Source organism: Protopterus annectens, chromosome 4.part0 (assembly GCF_019279795.1).
Source record: "Protopterus annectens isolate FY-2018-M chromosome 4.part0, PAN1.0, whole genome shotgun sequence".
NCBI classification, from domain to species: Eukaryota; Metazoa; Chordata; order Ceratodontiformes; family Protopteridae; genus Protopterus; species Protopterus annectens.
In genome coordinates this window covers 1979168024-1979188064 of record NC_056733.1, presented here as the reverse complement: position 1 = coordinate 1979188064, position 20041 = coordinate 1979168024, and the positions used below count along the sequence as shown (strand labels likewise).

Below are 20041 nucleotides of genomic sequence, written 5' to 3'. Positions count from 1 at the left end.
TCTGGACAAAGCCTGACATAATGGGGGGACAAAGCCCCAAAAATAAGCACAGATTTTAAATATTACTCTTATAAACTTAGAAAGTAGCTGGAATAACAATGTTTGTATTAAATGCATTTTCTAAAATATATGAAGTTCAAACCTCAAACGTGTCGTTATTCAGTGATTTCATTCCTCAAGTCATCCCGGTGATTTGCCAAAGAATCGCATATTTTACGAGGAACAGACTGAAATTTTGAGGCAAAAATATGGACATTGTGCAAAAATCTGGACAGCTGAGAGGATGGTAGTGACTGATCTTGTTTATTATTTATTTATTTAACATTTATTTTACCAGGATAAGTCCAACTGGATATCATGTGTCCTTTTTCAGTGGAGTCCTGGGGAGAAAAGCTCCAAAGAAATAACAGTGTACATACATGCTTTAGATAACAATAAAACTGGCTTACAAGGTAAGAGAAACAATGAAGTACAAAAACAATTATGTAGAACAATAAGATACTCAGGAGTAGTACCATTATTTACAATATATACAAAAAGTACATTTCAGGTGAGAGTATAGTGTATGCATTAAAGGCTTCAACATATGGAAAAGTGGGTCTTCAAGGGGGGTCTTTGCAGTTGCAGAGAGGGTTAGTATTGAGGTGTAATTTAAGAAGGCCTTTGATGGTGCCTGTGTGACTTTGTAGCCTGAGTTCAGGTGGGAGGGTGTTCCATGCTTTGGCAACATCATGGGAGAATAAGACCTCCCCAGAACTGTTATTGCATGGATTAACTTCAATCAGGTTTTTGATACATGAACGTAGCTCCCTTTTAGGGTTGTGAAAGTTTAGCATGTCAGCAAGGGCAGGGCACTTCTCCAGATGGAAGAGAATTTGATGGGCTGTGATCAGTTGGTGGTAGCATAGGAAGTTTGGAAATTCTAACCATTGCAGTTTAGTTAGGGGTGGGCAATGGTGGGAATGTGATCTATTATTGGCAGCGAACTTAGCTATTTTATTGTAGCATGTAGAGAGTTTGTTCAGGTTGATTTTGTTAATATTGGTGAGAACTGGGGAGGCATAAAGTAGTGTTGATAAGAGATGAGTTCTGGCTATTGTTCTAGTCTCAGGGGTTAGGAATAGTTTGCAACGATATAGGCAACCTAGTTTTTTATGGACTTTAGAGATAGTTTGGGATATGTGCTTGTTATATTTAAGTTGATGATCAATAGGGATGCCTAAGAGATTAGCCTCAGTTACTGGAGTGATGAGGGTGCCATTGGTAGACATGATGGTAAAGGTGTCGTTGCAGTGTTTGGTTTGGGTGGAATAGTATTAGCTGTGCTTTTCTGGGGTTTAGTTTAGTTGGTAGTTGTTTAGCCAGTTCCCTACCTCAGTGAAGGATTCTTGGGCTTTACTTTGAAGTAATTGGATGTTTGTTGCTGAGCAGATTGATCCAGATGCATCACTACTTTGAAGAAAAATTTGTCCTACAGTAAATACACATTTCTACACAAAATGTTTGTATTATTGGCTCCCTTTTTCCTATTCTCCATAAAGCACTACCATATCTTATTGAAGCAGTATTTTCTTCAGCTTGGTCCTAAGCCTTTTCCCATACTACAGAAAGAAATGAAGAGATAAATGAACAAAAGTTTTTCCAAACTGATCAGGAATGAAAGTTGTTGAACTAGTGTTCATGTTGTTTATGAATATTAGCAGTGTAGTGTGTTCTTATCCATTTAAAATTTCCAGTGCAACACAACTCATACACACACACACACACACACACACACACACACACACACACACACACACACACACACACACACACACACACACACATAAAGCTATAGGTTACAGATATTTTCAAAGGCTAGACACATGCTTGGATTATGCATCTTCTAATTTTGGGAAATTTTTCTGAGCAGTAATTCAGGTCTATATCATATGAGCGAATCTCACAAATTGTGAATACTCATAATATTGAACGTACCAGACCTCTAAGTGCTTTTTCTGAGATTGCGGTACAGTGAGGAATGGGATATTTGCTCTTTCCTCACTGTAATGCGATCACAGAGTTGGAATATATATTTAGTGGGGGGTGTGGGGGGCACAGCCCCCCACATTAGGAAGTTCGAGGTCTGGTACTTTCGATATTATGAGCGTTCGCAATTTGTGCGATTCGCTCATATGATATAGACCCCAGTAATTCTACTTTTGGCTTACTTACAGAGTGCATTTACTGTCTAGGCCCTGTTCATCTCGACAGATTGTGTGAGGTGTTTGGTGGTTTTAATCCGTGTGCTCTCGCAGACCACCACAATAAATTGATTTTGAGTGGCTTACTTCCCCCTTCCACTCCCTCTACACTCCCAACTTCTGGAGATCAAACCCCTGTTACAAAGCTCAAGGAAGCGAGGGAACACAGAAAGCATTCCCCTGAGTGTTCCTCCTCAGAGCTACCTAGGAAGTCATCGAAACCTTCCGATCCAAAGCTGTCGGATCTTATGATTGTGCTATCTGCTCCCGCAGCACCCCATGCCCCAGCTATATCCTCAGAGCCAGGTGTTTCGACTCAAAGCCTTCCTCCCAAGAGGCCTCAAGCAAACCAATTTTGGATTTGACATCCCTAAACAATTCAGTAAAAAGCTTGAAGTTCAGGATGGTCATGATACAATCCATCCTACTTCTTCTGGAGATGGATGACTGGATGTGTTCAGTAGACTTGAAAGATGTGTACTACCATATAAAAGTGGAGAGGCACTCCAGAAGGTGTCTTCATTTCAGGCTATGAGCCAGCCATTACCAGTTTTGAGTGCTTCCGTTTGGTCTCATCACAGTCCCCAGGGTGTTCACCAAATGTATGGCAGTAGTTGCAGCTCATTCAGACTTCAGGGATTCCACGTGTTTCGTTATTTCGACAACTGGTTCCTAACCACTTCAACCAGCCATCTACTCATTCAAGTCAGGGATTACCTGTTACAGTTAGCTCCCAGTCTCAGCATAACTGTAAACAAAAAAAATTGCAGCTCAATCCTGTCCAGATAATAGACTTTATTGGAGCTCGTTTGGACACAAACAGAACTATGGCCTTTTTTTACTTCCAGATAGGAAATCCACTGTTAGGGTTCATGTTTCTCAAACCTTAGCAATTCCGTCACCTCCTGCGAAACTAGTTCTAAGAGCATTAGGTTCTATGGCTGCCACGGTAATGTTATTGCCCATAGCATGCTTACACATGCGAATCCTACAGTTGATGTTATCAGTTCAGTGGTCATTACACCAGCATCCTATGTCTCATCCCATAAAACTGTTGAGGGTTTGCAAAGACTCTCTTTTCTGGTGGCTGCATTCCCTGCAAGTCTGCCAGGGTCGTCCCTTCATTCTTCCCTCTCCAAATGCCACACTGACCATAGACGTCTCTCAGTTGGGGTGGGGGAAGCATTTTCTGGGATGGATAGTCGAAGGAATGTGGTTGTATCAAGAGACACATTGCATATCAACGTCCTGGAGATGAGAGCGGTCCTTCAGGCATTCAAAGCACAACACAGCTTCCTTCCTCCCAGGACCATTGCAGTTGAAATGGACAGTATGATTTTGGTATAGTACATCAACAAGCAAGAGGGAACCAGATCTTGCCCACTCTGTTGAGAAGCAATGAGAGTGTGGCAGTGGGTGTTCTCTGCCAACCACTTTCTAGTCGCAGTGCACATTCCGGGAGAGTCCCAACATTCTAGCGACAGACTCAGCAGAATGGTACTGATGCCTCACAAGTGATCTCTGAACCAGCCAGTGGCAAACATGATCTTCTACAATTGGGGTCAACCTTGTTGCGACATTTTTGCCTCTCCCCTCAACAACAAATGCAGCAAGTTCTTTGCCCTGATCGCTCCACAAGGACACCCCCCAAGAGATGTTTTAGTCCATGCTTTGCTCCCCAGTCTACTCTCTGCATTTCCGCCTTTACCCCTGATTCCCAAATTCCTTCAGAAAGCTCATTGGTTGAAGAGCAAAGTCATCCTCATAGCCCCTTTCTGGCCTTGCCAAGTCTGGCTCACCTTTCTGTGGTGTCATCTCTTTTGTCCACCATGGACTCTGGAACCTCTTCCAGATCTGTTGTCCCACCCCTCAGGACAGCCTCATCTGAACCTTGGCAGTTTAAAATTGACTGCATAGTTTCTCCAGTTCTAGTGATAGCTAGACATTCCAGTCTTCCATCCCCAGTTCATCAAATACTGATATCAGCTCACAAAGCTTCTACTAGGAAGATATATGAGTAAATGGAAAAGGTTCCCTATTTGGGCTCAGCAGAAGTTCATAGATCCTTTTACAGCTCCTGTTCCTGTGATTTTACATTTCCTGGCCTTTCTGTTCTAGGACAAAGCCAGCTATTCCATGGTGAAGGCTCAGTTGGCAGCTATTTCGCACTTCAACATTGGGGAAAACTGTACTGTCATAGCGTCTTCCAAACTATGTAAGGTTTTTCTCAGGAGCACTTTTTTACTCCATCCTCCAATCAAAGATCCATCTCCTCCTTGGGATCTTACTTTAGTTTTACAAGCCTTAGTTCTTCCTCCCTTTGAACCAACAGCTAACGTGGATCTGAAGTTTCTCTCCATGAAGACAGCTTTTTTGGTTGCAGTTATGTCAGTGAAAAGAGTGTCTGAGCTTTAAGCCCTCTCTGCTAAACTTCCTTATTTGATCTTTCATAAGGATAGATTTTCCTTATGGAACCATTCATCCTTTTTACCTAAAGTGGCCACAGAAGGCAATATCAATCAGTCCATTCATCTCCCGGTTTTCTTCCCCAATTTCCAGAATAAGGGAGAATACCCACTGCATCTTCTGGATGTTCATAGGCAATTACATTTTTATCTGGACAGGATGAAATCCTAGAGAAAATCTGACCAGCTGTTTATATCTTTTTCAGACCTGAGGAAAGGCACAGCAGTTTCTAAACCTACTCTGGCCAGATGGTTGCGAGATTGCATTTCCTTTGTTTATTTGTCAAAAGATATGCTCTTGCCAGGGCATGTCAAAGCTCATTCGACAAGATCAAGAGCAACTTCTCAAGCTTTTTCCTCTAGGGTGTCAATTAATGATATCTGTGTAGCTGCCTGTTGTTCAAGATCTCATACTTTTATTTCTCATTACAAACTAGACATAATTTCCAGGAATAGAGCTGCCTTTGGCTCTATGGTGCTTCAGAATATCCTTCCATAAGGGCACCCTAGGTTCTGTGTAGCTGGGGACTCTGTTCCACACGTCGAGGAATGAATGAAAATGACAATATCAGATAAAGAAGTGATGTTCTTACCATAATGTTCCATCTGTGTTGTCTATTTTCATTCTTCCTCAACCTCCCCACCCTCCTTCCCCCTGGCCTCCTTTCCATGTAGACCTGACGGAGTTGATTTCTCTCAAGAACTGTAGATGTTTATCGTGTTTCACTGTTGCAGTCCTTACAAAATGGGTTATCCGGCTCCTGGTAGCCCACAGTTGGCCAGAATACCAAAGTCCTTGGTATGTGACGTCAGCTGCCTTCGGTTCAGGCCTGACGTCAGGACGTCAGGTATAAAAGAAGGCAGCTGACGCCATTTTCTCAGTCTTTCTTGCCGCAGAGCCCGAAGCAGATGCATTTTGCACGAGTGCCGGTCGGCCGAGTACCTTCCTTTTGTATTCCAACTGCTTAGTTGAAGACATCCTCAGATAAGTACCCCGTTGGGGACCCTCTTTTCTTGCTTTAACGAATGTCAGAGAAAGTTAATAACTGTCTTGCCTGTGGAGAACAGATTCCGCACCGTGATTTTCACTCCTGTTGTATTACTTGTTTGGGCCTTGAGCACGCCATCCCTAATTGTGTTCTCTGTGCTTCTTTCAGCCTGCATACCATATGCCATAGAGCTAGGATCTTGTTCAAGCATTTCGGACTTTGGCCTAAGTTCGTTGGTATGGCGTCTTCTGGTCTCCTGACTTCAGATGTTCCTAAGAAGTGCAAGGATAAGGACCGCAACAGGCTTCGGGTCAAATTAGCAGACGGCATCCTTGTTAAGTTGGTAGTCGGCCAAGCGGTAGTCAGCTTGGTGCTTTCTTTGCCCCTGCAGTCCACGGATGTTCAGCAGCAGACGTCTGTGGAGTCCTTTTCTGAGTCCTCCATACCGCAGGTTTCCACTTAGTCTTCTGACCCTCTGCCAGTCGCCGCGTCTAATGGATCTGGAGCCGCTAAGCAGGCGCCGGCTTCTGATGCCTCTTTTCTATGCCCAGAGACCAGATCCAGACTGACGACCTTGATTCAGACTTCTGCGATGGCTAGGCCTTCCGAGTCCCTCCGGCTTTCTAGCAGGCCATCCTGCCGAAAATCTTCTTCTAAGCAGGCGTCGGCCTCCCATCAAATGCCTCAGGCTGAGATGTTTAAAATGGCTAGTGATCTCTTGACCCTTATCTAGGGCTCTCAGCTCTCAGTCCTCAGAAGCTTTCTCTGCCTTCGACTCTGAGGTTTCCAGCAACTCTGCTGATGAAGAGGGATACTCCACTTTTTTCTGGTTTTCATGATTCTGATGCAGAGGACTCCATCTCTTCTGCCTCCCCTCCAGAAGATTTTTCTTTTGGAGATAATTTGAATACTCTTAGGGAGCATTTCAAATGGGAAAGTCAGGACTTTCCTCAGTCTAAGAAACGGATTAGGGAATTCTTGGATTTGCCACAGCATAAGCCTTTGGCTATCCCTCCGGTTTTGGAAGTTGATGATGTTTTCATGGAGAATTCTTTGACTCCTAATTCTGTTCCTACTGCTCTTAGAAAGCCTAACAGGTATTATAGAGTTACTGATTCTCATCAGTTCCTTTTCAAGAATCTTACTGCTGATCCAGAGATTATTTCTCAGGGCCATAAGGGTGTTAAAGCCAAGGTTGATAATAATCCTGTTCCTTCTGACAGGAAATCCAGGGCCTTGGATAGATGGGGTAAAAAGGATTATACTTCTTCCACCCTGGCTATTAGGTCTGTTAATTGTCTTTTTCTTATGCTTAAGTATCAGCAGCATACTTTAGAGACTATTAAGGCTAAAATTGCTGGTGTTCCTTCCCTGATGGAGAGTAAGGACATGCATGATTTATTGAATTCTGCCACTCGTCAATAAATATTCTCTACATTGTGGTTTCCACACTTTGGGGGCTTCTTTCAGGGTAGCAGCCACTGGTTCTGTTATTAGAAGACATGTTTGGCTCAGGGAACAGCCCCTTTCTGAACCTGTCAAGTCTAAATTACTGGATGTGCCTTTGTACAAGGACAATGTTTTTGGTAGCAAAGCAGAAGAGGTGTTGAAAAAGTTGGAGGATAAGGCCAAATCTATGCAAACTGTTAATGACTTTCTGCAAGTTCAGCCTCTTCGTTTTAGTAGACATTATCCTTCTAAGTATCGGACTTTTCCTGACCCTAGTAAACAGAGTCGCACTAGGTCTAGGGGTTACAGGTCGTCTAGGGGACATACTTCCACTCCTCAAAAGGCTAAGCACTGGCAGGCTTCCTCTTCTAAATCAGGGAGTTCTAAGCAAATGTCCCAAAGCAAGCTTTCCCAATGACTCCGGCCTTCCCCTGCCTCCCTCTGCGGGCCCAGGGGTTTCCTTTGGGAGAAGGTTAGCCATGTTTGCAAATGTCTGGTTCACCGTCACAGACAACAAATGGGTGCTCAAAATAGTATCCCAAGGCTACAGGTTCTTCTTTCACACCTTCCCTGTCCACCAAGGTTACCCAGATATCCCCCCAAATCAAAGGGCAGAAGCAGAAAAGCAAGTTTCTTCTTTACTAAACCTGGGAGCAATAAAGCCAGTTCCTGCACTACAGATAAGCCAGGGTTTCTACTCAAGGCTTTTCCTGGTTCCCAAACAATGGGGCACCTGGCGCCCTATTCTGGATTTGTCCATTCTAAACACTTTTCTGGTTATTCCCAAATTCAAAATGCTCACTCTTCAGCAGTTGCTGCCAATGCTGGCCAAGGATTCCTGGCTGGTGACATTGGATCTCAAAGAAGCTTATCTGCACATCCCAGTAAGGGAAAGCTGCAGGCAATTCCTTCACTTCAGGGTGGGGAACAGGCACTTCCAATTCTCTGCACTGCCCTTTGGCTTATCTACTGCTCCTAGAGTTTTTACCAAATGCCTGGCTCCAATCATTGCTTTTTGCAGGCAAAGAAACATTCAAGTTTACCCTTACTTGGATGATTGTCTTATTCAGGCAAACTCTTCAAAGCAACTTCTAAAGGATTTGGACTTTGTAAAGAACCTTCTCACCTCTTTGGGCTACACCATCAATGAAAAGAAGTCAAAATTGGTACCCACCAGTGCGATTGTATTCCTGGGAGCGACCCTGAACACAGCTGCCCAGATGGTATTCCTCCCTCAAGAGAAGCAAATGGATCTTTCGAATTACTTCAAAAATTTGGCAAGCATGACCCAGCTCTCTGCAAGGCAATTCCTACAAGCCCTGGGATTCATGGCTTCATGTATTCTGATGATTCCATATGCCAGAATGCATATGAGTAAAATACAATGGTACCTCAAAAATATTTGGTGTCAACAAACTCAAGATTTGGACTTGATACTTCCTCCGATTCCCTGCCTGCAGACAGTGTTCCTTTGGTGGGTGACAGCCTGTGCACAGAACAAAGGCCTGCCTTTCTGTCCACCTCCTGCCAGCCAGACTCTCACCACAGATGCCTTGGACTGTGCTTGGGGAGCACATCTGGAGGGCAGATGCATTCGGGGGACTTGGAACTGTCAACAGGTTCATTTGCACATAAATCTGAAGGAATTGATGGCAGTCCAGCAGGCCTTAAGGGCTTTCAAACATCTTCTCTCTCCTGGTACTCTTCTGATCAGGACAGACAACACCACAATCATGTGGTACATCAGCAAGCAGGGAGGGATGCACTCTTACCCCTCTTATGCAGACAAAGCATGATATTATGGTCCATAGCAGCTTCCATGGGCATTCATCTGACAGCTCAGTTTCTTCCAGGAAGGTTCAGCACCTTGGCAGACCAGTTGAGCAGGCAGGTCCTGGATCCTCACGAGTGGCAACTAAACAAGACCATCTTCTATCGCATCATTCAGCGTTGGGGCACTCCCCAGGTAGATCTCTTCTTATCTCCAACCAACCACCTTCTTCCAAACTTTTGCACCAGGGATCATCACAGCAAAGCTTGGAAGGTGGATGCTTTGTCCTTCCCCTGGACACCGCTCTCAATCTATGCATTCCCACCTCTGCCTCTTCTTTCCAGAGTGCTGTTAAAGATAAGGGATGAAAAACCAAGGGCCATCATCATAGCTCCAGACTGGCCCAGGCAACATTGGTATCCACTACTTCTCAGTTTCTCCCAGTCACAGCCTTGGCATTTTCCCCTGATACCAGATGGTTCAGTAGGGGGTAAAAATTCTGCATCCTCATCTTCAGACTCTGCATTTGGCAGCTTGGCTCATAATTTAAACCTTTCCCAACAAGTGGTTGAGGTCCTTTGTGAGGCCAGGAGGCCTAGCACTAGTAAATCTTACGCAGGTAAGTGGAAAAGATTCTCCATTTGGATGCAGACTAGAGGGGAAGATCCTTCTCAACCTACTCTTCCTCCTATTCTTGACTGTCTGGCAGGCTTGTTTAATGGTGGACTTTCCTTTTCTTCTATCAAAATCCATGCTTCAGCTATTTCTGATCATTGTTCCTTTGAGCATCCCATTTTCTCTCATCCCTTGATGAAACAGTTCCTCAGAGGCAGCTACTCCTGCTTGGGATCTCAATTTTGTACTTGAGAAACTTACTCTGCCTCCTTTTGAACCAGCTGCCTCAGCAGACCTGAAGTTTCTCTCCCTGAATACTGCCTTTCTTTTGGCTATTACTTCAGCTAGAAGAGTTTCTGAGCTGCAGGCCTTAATGGCAGTAGAGCCTTTTATCATCTTCCATGTGGATCGTGTTTCTCTTCGAACAAATCCCTCCTTTATGCCTAAGGTGGTTTCTAGCCTAACTCTTAACCAGTCTATCAACCTGTCTACCTTTTTTCCCTAATCCTCAGAATAAATGGGAAAGGTTACTGCATTCCCTGGATGTGCATAGACAGCTTAGATTTTACCTGGACAGGACTAAATCTTTTCGAAAGTCAGATCAATTGTTGGTCAGTTTTGCTCCTGGAGCTCAGGGCAAAGCTATTTCTAAACAGACCATTTCTAAGTGGATTGCTCATTGTATTCACTTTTGTTACTTACAGCATGGCAGGGTTCCTCCTCAGAGTATTAGGACCCATTCTACTAGGGCAACCTCTACCACAGCAGCGTTTTTAAGAGTTGTACCTACTAGAGACATACCGGAAGCAGCTACATGGACTTCTGTCCACACTTTCACTAAACATTACAATTTACCCTTGTTTTCTAAGTCCAGGGCTGGCTTTGCCACTGCAGTGTTGCAGGGCATCCTTAGTGGGTGTTCCTCCTCCCTTTTGTTTTTTTCCTGGGCTTTGGGAATCGACCCATTTTGTAAGGACTGCAACAGTGAAACACAATGAACAACCATAAATGTAGATGTTCGAGTGTATTCCCCCCCTTTCATCCCCCCCTTTTTCCTAGGGCACAGACTGGATTTTCTTTTCCTGGTCTTACCTTTTTATGGGGCTCCTGACAGTTAAGGCAAGAAAAACTGAGGAAATAGCGTCGGCTGCCTTCTTTTGCACCTGACATCCTGACGTCAGGCCTAAACCGAAGGCAGCCGGCATCATATAACAAGGACTTTAGTATTCTGGCCGACTGTGGGCTACTGGGAGCCAGATAACCCATTTTGTAAGGACTGCAACAGTGAATACACTCGAGCATCTACATTTATGGTAAGTGTACACAACTGTACTTTCCTGTAGCCCCTGGGTTGACCTCCTGAACCTTTTTCTTCCTCTGTATCTGTTTAGATATCTTAGCTGTACAAATTTTAAGCAAACTTCATCTGAGGTATTCTGAGGGAAGGAAGCATTATGGGATAGAAAGAAGGAGCTTGAACATTGAACTTTGAGCTTGGAAAGCGGCCGAGTCAGATCCAAAACCCACAGGTCGAGGAAGAATGAAAGGAGACAATACAGATGGAATGTTATGGCAAGAACATAACTTGTTTTTTTTTTTATTATTTTGCTGTTGTATTTTTTACTGTCTGAGCGCTTTATCTAGTGCAGATTTTGACTCTATTGAAATTACTCTATTAAGAATAAGTTCTTCACCAACTTCCATAAAGAAAAACATGTTTGTAACATTCAGATATCTCTGAAGAAATATATCGCATATAATGTTTTGGGAGTGTGGTGATATCTGTGCTTTATTGACTACTCAAAAGCCGTTGGCTGTATGGATTGTAAAAACATTGCCAAGTCCTGAAGGAAGTGGGGATACTAGACCACCTTTTAAAAGCCCTCTGAGGAATATGTATGCAGAAAAAGAGTTAGAGAACCAAGACTGGAAAAAAAAAAAAAAAAAAAGAGTACAATAAGACTGTATGTTGTCACCCTTCTTATTTCATTTGTATCCTGATTATGCCATGCAAAATGCTGGGTTAGACATATCAGATGCTGGAACCAAAATTGCTTGGAGAAATATTAACAGCCTAAGATATGCAGGTGATAACTCTCTGAGTAGAATGTGAGGATAAATTGAACAGTGTTTTGATGAAGTAGAAAGGACAAAAGTTGGCTTGGTGCTCAACATTAAAAAAAAAAAAACTAAAATTTTGCTCTGTCAGTACTTTGGAAATTGAGAAGCATTGAAGGCATTGATAGATTTTATTTTCCTAGGCTCAAAGTTCTCTGCATATGTTGATATCTGCCATGAAAAAGATGTGTGCTTTTTGGAAAGAAAGCTCTGGCAAATCTGAATAAAGCTGAATAAAATGTTCAAGTCTAACGACATGACATTGTCAGCAAATGTTTGTATAGTAGAAGGTATGGATCCAGTTCATTCAGTTTGTCTTACTGGACATATGAGTCCACGAGCCATTTGTCAGATCAGCAAAATCAGTGCTGCAGGCTCAAACCCCTATAAGAATGCCCATTCTCATAATGCACCTCTCCCTTAGTTACTGATCTTATTTGCCATCTTTGCATCCAGAAGTGAGATCTCTCATTTGATAAGTGCTCCACCATATTTTCACATTATTATTCAATGTACCAAAGATTTTTTTCTCTTAACGTAGTTAGTACAGATAGTTACAGAGTAGGTGAGGTTGTTTAGAGTCTCATGTAGCAAGCTGTTTTATGTTGTTTTGTCTTTTGCTTGTCAGCCCCTTCCTCTCGGTGTTCCAACATCATTAATCTTTCTTACCCTTATTAGTTAGGTAGTTAAATTTAGATAGGGATTCTAGATGTTTAGATAATAGATACTTAGTACTGGTTGTTCTGTATTGATGTGCTATGTTAAATATTAGACACTTGAATAGTAGCTCTGAGAATTACTACGCATTTAGTGTCCTGTTTATGAGAGATCATTATCATATTTCTCTGTGCATTAAAGATTTTCTGTATTGTTAAACTGTTATTTGTAAGATGAAAAGCAGACCAGCTTCAGGAGGTGTACCATGTGCAGACACAAAATTCCATGTCAAGACTTACATGACCTATGTGTCATGAGTCTAGTAGTTTCTCATTTATCCGTCAGCTGTGAAATCTGTGCCTCCTTCAGACTCAGAACCTTGGCAGATAGGATAAATATGTTCATTTTGACAGGTCTCCTTCCACCAGATTCACAAGTTTCCAAAACAAAAAAATCTTCAGACAGCTTATCTGTACACAAAGAGTTGGATCTGTAGACGAGACCCAGTGTTTCCTCAGCTCTGAGTCTGTCTCTGAAGGTTCCAAGGTTCAAGGACCATAGGACTTGAACATCTACCTTTACACCTCCTTCAGATCTGGCGCTCATGGATCCAGTCACTATGCACAAGCCCCCCAGAGAAATCCATGTCAGAGAAATTGGAGCACCCTTCCTCTAGTCCTTTCTCAGCTCTTTCTGTGCAATCTTTCAGGTCTTGTAGAACTACTTTGAAAGCTTATTTGGATTATCTGATGCAGAGGTTCCCCAAGATGCAGGTTGAGATGGTGGTCATTCCATTGCTTTTGGCTGCAAAGGTGGTTGGATCCATTCAGATGCCCTCAACTCTTGCTCCCTCACTGCTCTGCATTTTTGCTCAGTTAGTTTGGAACAGTTGTTCCTCCTGGATCCTGTGGCTCAGGGGATGACCTTCCATGCTTCTTCGGCACCGGGGAATATCATTCCAACTCATTCAACTCCAGCTTCATCAGATCTGATCGAGTCTTGGACTCAAGGATTCAGGTTATTAGTGTTTTTGGCTATGTCAGCCGGGCCATTACTCTTAACTGTATTGGAGGTGTCAGAGACATCTGACTTTGAATCCATGGCACTGATTCCCTCATAGGGGCCTTCAATCTTTTCAGTTCTGGGGGTCACTCTGTGGCAGCATCTGCCTTGAAGGTTGGATCCATCAGCTGGCATGGTCTCTTCAGGTCTGATGGAGGTTGGTTTGGCCTTCAAGGTGTTGGGAAGGATTATTTCATCATGCAAGAGAGTTAATCCACCGGTACAGTCAGTCAAGGTTCCACCCCATGGCCCCATTCCATTTTTGTCTTATTCTCATCAGGCATCCATCAGTCAGCGTTACTCCACTGACGTCAAACCAGCTGCTCAAACATAGAGGCAATCCTGTGAGGAATCAGATAACACATCACCCGATCTAAAAAAGAGGATGTGTAAGTGGAAACATAGAGACTCGCCATCTGATTTCCTCTCCTTTGATACTGACTTGGGGGATAGAGAGGGTACCCCACAGTCCCCTCTGGAAGACATCTCATTTAGCAAAAATTTAGAACCGATGCTGCAAAGGGAAGCTTGACCTATTGATCCCCCCTCCCCCATCTCAGGATGAGGAAGTACTGTTTGAGGCCTATGGAATAATACAGTCTATGTCCTGGGTGGCCCCTTTAGCTGAAAAGTTAATTAACTTAGCAGCTTGGAGATCATGGCAGAAGACCAGTACATGCTAGGCAGTCCCCTGCAAACAAGATCTTCCACCCCTTAAGGGATAAACAACATTGGGCTAGATTACCTACAATAGACTCCCATCATTTTGGCAGCAGATTCTGAAAGTGAACTTTCAAAAGCCTTGTCTTCTGTCCACACTCCCCAGTAAACAGTCCATGATGATGGATAGGCTCGGGAAGTGTGTGCATGCTTCCAGCACCTTTGTGCTTTGGACCCTGAACTATGCCACACTTATGAACTATTTTCAGAGAGATCTGTCTCAGCAGATATTATCTACTCTGAAAAAGCTACTGACACTGGTGTCAAAGAAGCAGCTTGAGACTGCTCTGTCTACCATGTCCAACATTACATATTTTCATGCACCTAATACATTATGTGGTGGATGGAACGGCCAGGGCAGTTGGGACTTGCAGAGCCATGAGATGTCTTGCTTGGCTGTGCCTATGCAATTTTGCTAACAACGTTGACTGCCTGGGCAGTGCAGTGGTGCAGCGGTTAGCATTGTTGCCTTATAGCAAGAGGTTCTTCTGTTCGTTTCTTGGCTAGGGTGCCTTCTGTGCAGAGTCTGCATGTCATGTCCTCCCTGTGTTCACGTGGGTTTCCTCTGTGTGCTGTAGTTTCCTCCCACATTCAAAAGACATACATCTGGAGTGTTTCTCCCCAGGCTCTGTTGAAAATGGGCTGTGTCCCAGTCATACTTTCCTGGTAAACAAATTTTAAATAATAAATAAAATAAAATTTAAAGCATCCTTTATAAATGTTTCATTCAACAGGTCATCTTTGTTTGGCCCATGTATGAAAGTAAAAATGCAGAAGAGTGGGCAAGATTGTTAGACTGCCTCTTGTCATCAGAGTCAAGGTCAAAGCCCTCCCAATTGTTTTATAGTATGAACATAAAAGAGCATTTCTGTCTGGTTTTGAAAGTCTTGACATCAGTTTGACTCACCTTTAGACAGAGCTAGCCTGGCAGAGGTGGCCCCTTCAATGCCACATGCCTAGAAGTTGAGGGGGTCCACAGAATCAAGGAAATTGTAGGCCCTTCTCTGACAGGAGCCCTGTGAATCCCTGAAGGTCTGCCCACTGCTCCACTCTGGTGGTGAGACTAGGGCTGCTTCTGAAAACTGCCATGACAGTGATTTAATTGTAATACTGAACCAATGGCTCCTAGTTGGGATAACAGATAATAAATGTTTCTAAAAACTGTCTGTTGTGTAAAAATTGCTTTTCCTCATCAAACCACCATTGAGGTACTTTAAGGGAAGTGCATCACTGGATCAGTCTTCAGATGACCCATATATGTTAGTGCAGTCACTGACATCAAATCTTCTATTATCAGCATCAACATATTTTGATGTTAAAACTGTTGACGGTTCCATCTTCATACACAGATTTGATGTTGGCTCATCCTTTATGAGTCCTGATTGCATCAGTATGCATTCTGCAGCAACATATTTGGCTTAGTATGCCATTTGTTCCTTCTTCAACTTCTTTTTCAAAATTAACAAACAAATAAGCCTCCCTACATAAAGTTTTGCCTTTGCATTTCTATGCAAATATAATCCTTTAGAGTTCTCTTTGGGGACAGAAATCTTTCTTGTACAAGTATTTCTCCAGGACATTTTGTTTCATAATCTCAGCATCTAATCTATGATGGTGGAGTGTTACCACTAAGAGTAGTGATTTGTTTTCTTTGTGATGGTATGAGCTTTAACTCTGCACCATCAACACTAATAATAGCTGCCAGGTGATTTCCCTTAAGAGAATACAGCAAACCAAAAAGACAGATCATTTGGGGTTTGGCCAGCACCACCCCTACCCAAATAAGGTTCACAATGTACTGCTTCAGAGCAAAGCTTTAGCTAGTGATTTCCCAGTATTTTGTACACCTCACTGTCTTCACAGTATTTTTCAATGGTGCCTTTCCAGTAGTAAATGTAACTTAGCTATGTTACATTGTACACACACACACACACATTTTCCAGAAGGGCTGCAAATGCATTTTCACTGTTACTACTCATTTTTTCTGTATTTAAAAAAAAAATGTCATCAGCCATTCCAGTCTGGCACACAGAATTCACAAACACTGTATACTCCTAAAGTAAGCCACATACACTTTTAGCTTATGATAATTTAGCTAAGCAGGTACCCTCTTCTGAAGGTGGATGTCAACAGTTATAATTCATCAGGTGGGCAAATTAAACTTATTACTAAGCTGTCAGCCGAAAGGCTTCTAACATTTGAATAATAAAGAAGTTAACCAAAGCAGTTTAAAATTAAATATGCAAACAAGTATACGTTTGCTTAAATAAAACTTCTTGAATAGTCAGAACACTGTCATCTGTTAAGTGTTAATAGTGTACTGACTGAGGATAATAGGAATATACCTACCTCTAGCTTATATTCATTTAGCAACTGCAAACTCAAAGGCAAAGTGTGTAGACATGAGCTCTTTTGTTCCTGGAAGCAGTCAGTCTTCTCAAATGCAGTCTATGCACAAGTTCATCATATCCATTAAACATCTCCAGAGGAAAGCACAGTGGCCATCTGGCTGATTTGAACTGCTGACATGAGCAGTTGAATACTGAACTTAAGAGTCACAGTACTTGAAGAGTCTTTAGAGGGATGCCCTAGAATGAGGCAGCACTGGAAATATTCAGTTAGTGCAGTCTTTTAGACAAATCTCCTTATCTCTAGTAGGTAAAAAAGTCTTGAGTCTGCTTCCTGTGCTGTGTCATAATTTTAAATCAAGGGTAACTACTACAAAGCAGACTAGAAAGTTAAAGTACAAATAAGGTAATGTATCTTTAGACAGTAAATAAGCTATGTTATTGTGTGTATACTTGTTTGAATTATACTACATTTCTACACACACAAAATGTTAGTTTCATGCAGCTTTTACATTTCACATTTTTAAAGCATTGCTGCTAAGAAATGTTTTTATATTGCATTTACAGTTGTCATGTTTGCCATATCTTTACCAAAAATGCAAGTCTTCATATTGCTTTTTCACATTCTACAAAAAAAAAAACAGCCAATGTGTATACCTTCTCTTTACATCTTTCCAGAGGACTTTGATTCATTGTAAACACATGGCATCTGACTCATAAGAAGCCAGGTAAGAGGTACAGGGCTACCCAACAGTAAGCCTAAGTACTTTAGCAGTCCCATCACAGACTCAAATTGGTATCACCTTGTATTTCCACATCCCAACAGTAAAGCCATATCTTCTCCACTAACAGTGGTTTTGAATGTTGATCAGATGTGTGATGAGAGAGTTTGTTCTTCCATTATTGCTGTTAAAAGTTTAATTGATTGGTGCACATATTTATTTTGAGCTGTACTGCCGGACCAAGTTTTGTAGCTTAGTCAAACCTTTCCTTATTTAGAGACAACTGAGAAAATTACAGCTAATGTATATGACCAATACATTGTACTGATACAGATCATTATATGTATGTGACTTAATGGAGGTTTTCTTTCAGATAGTTACCATGTTAATATCAGAAAGCAAGTGTGGCTTAGATCCATGTACTTCGAGCACCACTTAGTACAGACATTTGATGGGTCTCCTTTTACCCTCACATGTTCATATTGGCCATCATGTAAAGGATATTTGGATTTGTTTATTTCACTAGTTAACTAGAGTAGTGTGACCAAACAAAGGTCCGTTTTCAGCAAAGGTGTGGGAGAAAAGTTCTATAGTTTAAAGATGCAAAAATAACATTTCCATTGTACAGAATTTGTGCTATCCTACAGCCATGTACATGAGGTTTCATTGTCTCCATCTTTACAATTTCTGTCAGTCTAGTATAGCCCATTTTGTATGCAGTCCATTCCCTCAAGATTTTCCTGAGGAATAATGAAATGCTGTCCAAGAGCTGTTTTTGTCTGTGGACAAAATGAATACAAGCCCAATACATTGCTTCTGGCTTGATACATAATCATTTTCAGCCACTCTTTTGAGTTGAGCAGCAAGATGATTGTCTTTTTATTGAAGTTATTGTAAGACTGCGGTGGTGGTGCTGCGGTAGCGTTGTCGCCTCACAGTAAGACGTTGTCCTGTTCGATTCTCAGCTAAAGCATCTTCTGTGTGGAGACATGCGTGAATGGGCATACCTTCGTTGATGGTTGTGCGTCAGGGCTGGCAACTCGGTACGTAAAAATCTACTGTCAATCATTAGCGGACCGGAGTTCCACTGTGGCGACCGCTAACTGGGAAAAGCCGAAAGATACAACAACATTGTGAGAAAGCATTTGAAACTAAGGAGAAACAATTTCCTTGAATGGCGGATGAGTATATCATAATTCCAGATTCCATTTTAATAGTGATTTACTGAGATGTGACAGAAGGAGTTTTTCACTGAGAAAATTATGTAGAAGTAAATGTGAGTCTTGCTCATTGTTGATATATTTCTGCTGAATGCTTTAAGAACTAATCAGTGTGCCATGAAGTGTGTGTGATTAACTGTGGTTTACATTAGTTATTGCTTGTGCACATAGCTCTATTTGCTAGGCTCTGTAATAAAGATTATTTCAAATGTTGGAAGATTTTTAGAGGGTCCCATTTTCATGTATTACAAACTAGTACATGGATTTTATTTTACTCTAATTTTAAAAAATAACAGCTATAGTATATCACATTTGTGCATAGCCTAGAGCTTTAAGATATCTTTTTACTGAAAAAGATTATATGTTGTATGTTGACTGCTATTTTTACAGCAGCAGAACTTGTCAAACTTAAGAGCTGTGAGCACGTTTTGACAGACTTGTTCCTACTTTTTCGTTTGAAAATATTGCTAAAGGGAAAGAAAAGTCGCACATAAACTTCACAGTAGAACATTGACAACTTTTAAAACCTTTCCTTCTGACTAAAGTTTCTGATGAAGAATCCAGCTAGAAAAATGTATGAATTAAAGTGAGATTTGTAGTTCTCTTTTTCAGTTATGTCCTGATAAAGATAAGGTCCACTGCATATAACTGATAGAACTCAGGTCTAGAGCATGTGATTCGCAACCAGTAGAACTTTACCAGTCTGCTGTCTTCCCTTACACATAGTGCCACTGCATTTACCATCCATCTACATTTTTTACCATCATGAAAGCTTAAGAAAGGACACAGTGGCCCCATGCTGCAGTTCTGTTTCATTTGGGGAAATTAGTGTTTTATCATAAGTAGACAGTTGATCCGCTGTGGCGACCCCTAACCGGGAAAGGCCAAAAGAAGAAGATTGATATGTTGTGTTACATGAATATTGCTCCCTTCAATGCTATATTTTGAATAGGACTAAGATATTGCATTTTGGATTTACTTTTCTAGAGATTTTTCTCAGCTTTTAGGCACGATCCTTAGTTCCCCCTGTGTCCTAGATGAAATGAATCCTGTTAGCAGTAGAAGTAAAAGGATTAGGGAAAAAAAGGCTATTTATGTTCTTTTTGAAGTCCTTGAGTAATCTAGCATTCATGAGTCAGACAAAATTAAATTTCTGAGCAAATACTTGGCTGTACTTAAGTGAATACAGAAAAGTCAAATTTGTTTTGAAAAAAAAAAAAAACACGTAATTTGCATTATTAAAATTTAAAATGTATCATTATTGTTGCAGAGTTAATCCTTTTTCTTGAAAGACTAACTGAAAAACGTTTGACACTAAAAGCTTCCAAGAACAAGGGCTCTTTCATTGTAAATAAAAGCAGTTTGCTGAATGAATGACATGGGAGTAATCATAATGATTGAATGTACCACTGGTAAACCTTCTGCCACTGAGTCTGAACCTACATTTTCATCCTTTCCACCTCTAAAGAGGTTAACTGCTGCTGTTAAACATTTTAAGCAAGATCCTACTGTCTCCCATACCCCTGCTTCTTCACATTTTGAGGCTGCAGGGCCGGCCCACTTTACCCCTGCCTTAACTGCTGCCTTTTCAGCAAGGCCAGGATAATTCTGACTGCCAAAAGCATCTCCTTTGATGTGTATCAGCTGTCACCATTTTATTTT

General features: G+C 41.8%; 1 protein-coding gene across 3 annotated transcripts in view; it reads left to right on the top strand.

Moving 5' to 3' along the window:
* The window catches only part of RNF130 (ring finger protein 130), a 2389441-nt gene that overhangs the window by 1076416 nt on the left and 1292984 nt on the right, over nucleotides 1–20041 (top strand). The window lies entirely within an intron of this gene.